This window comes from Erythrolamprus reginae, chromosome 3 (genome assembly GCF_031021105.1).
Source record: "Erythrolamprus reginae isolate rEryReg1 chromosome 3, rEryReg1.hap1, whole genome shotgun sequence".
NCBI classification, from domain to species: domain Eukaryota; kingdom Metazoa; phylum Chordata; class Lepidosauria; order Squamata; family Dipsadidae; genus Erythrolamprus; species Erythrolamprus reginae.
In genome coordinates, this window is record NC_091952.1 from 104,536,660 (window position 1) to 104,538,690 (window position 2,031).

Sequence of the window (2,031 nt, forward strand, 5' to 3'; positions counted from 1 at the left end):
GAACTGATTTAACTGTTGCTCATAAAATCATACATCACAATGTACTCCCTATTGGCGACTACTTCACCTTTAACAACAACACCACAAGAGCATGCAATAGATACAAACTAAATGTAAATTGCTCCAAACTAGATTGCAGAAAATACGATTTCAGCAATAGAGTGGTCAAAGCCTGCAATTCACTACCGGACTCTGTTGTTTGTTCCCCCAATCCGAAAATCTTCAACCTTACATTATCTACAATAGACCTCTCCCCTTTTCTAAGAGGCCTGTAAGGGGCGTGCATAAGTGCACCTTTGTGCCTACCGTTCCTGTCCTAATGTCTTTTTATCTTTTCTATCTCTACTTTATACTTATATTATGTTAATATATACTACAATACAATACAATACTACTGTACATTTGTATGACAAATGAAGTAAATAAATAAATAAATAAATGATGAACAAACAAACAAACAAACAAATAAATAAAATAATCAGAATTCAGAAAAATCTTCAAAGAACGGGAAGGCAATAATGTACCGGTAATCAAATCCTTGAGATGAATTTTATTCCTGATGACAACATAGGTAGATTTATAAAGTGGGGTTTTTGGGGGGGTGGGGGGCTACAATCAGTGAAGGGCTACCAAACATTTTAATACCACACTGTGGGCATGGTTTATGCAGGATGCCCTGCATTTTCTTTCATCATCTTTCAGTGCAAAATGTGTGCTCTGGGGTGGAGCTCCATTTTTGCTACCCCACTGCATCCCTCCCGCCCCGGTCCGGGCAGTAGCCCACCCCTGGCTACAATATGGAAATGGTCTTGCCATTGCATTCTAGGATTTTTTTCACCTAGTCTATACATGAGATCCTTCACAGTGCTAAGTGCTAAATACCAAGTAGACCCTACTCCACTGTTCAACTAGACAAGATTTGTTGAAATTTTGATTTAGTTGGCCATATTTTTCCATTCAATACTATTAGTATATTTTTCACATATTTATTAGGTTTGTATTTAGGAAGTTCAGAGTAGCATTATAAATTAAATTAGAGTGGTAGATTTAGCTGGCCATCTATGGTTCGTCAACACTACTATATGAGTGTCTCATAAAAGCAAAATCTAAATTTCTGACACTAAGTCTCAATTCTAGCCACTGATGATTATTATACCATACCCTATAACTAAAATCCATTTCAAAAAACTGAACTGTTCCAAGCTAAAATTAAAAAGCCAGATGAATTTGAAAAAGGGGCTATGATTAACTGTACAAAGAAAGGGCATATAGATTTAATATTACCTCCACAATAAAACATACAACAGCAATACATTCATATAACTTTCATATAATTTATTTGAATGGGAAGAAAGGGATTTGATTATAATCCAGAAGACTTCCAATTGAAGAAACTTTTTAAAATGTTCATTTATCTAAGGAGGAATCGAAAGCAATGCCCATCTATCTAAGAACTTAACCTTAATTAGAATAATGAATATTTCCATTAAGTCAACATAGGCTTCCACTGATGAATTACCGTATTTTTCGCTCCATAAGTCGCAGTTTTTTTCCTCCCAAAGTAGGATGAAAAATCAGCCACGTCTTATGGAGCGAAGATGCAGGCAGGGAGGGGGGGAGGCGCTGGAGCAGAGGGGGGGCGGCGATATACTCATCTGGAGACCGCCGCCTCTGTCGCCGCCTCTCCTCTTCCCAACCCCGAAGAGAGCCGCGCCTTTTGGCCTCCGGAAGTGCTGGGCCGGGGGACGCCTCCACCCCGCAGGTTTAGGAGGCGGAGCGGCACCGGAGGAGCGTTGGCGGCTCCGAGCCTTTGGGAAGGCTACGGGAATCGCTTCAGGAGGCAGGGAGGTCTCGAAGACCCAAAACCCAGCCAGTCGCTCGCAGCCGGCCGCCGCCTGTGCAAAGTTTGGCTGCGAACTCGGCTGGCTAGCTGCTGCCTGGCCCCCTCCCTCCCGGAGGAGGGTCTCCCTTCGCACCACCAGCGGCGCTCCCCCCGCCAGCCAGCCAGCCAAGCCCCGTGCCCGCCGGAGC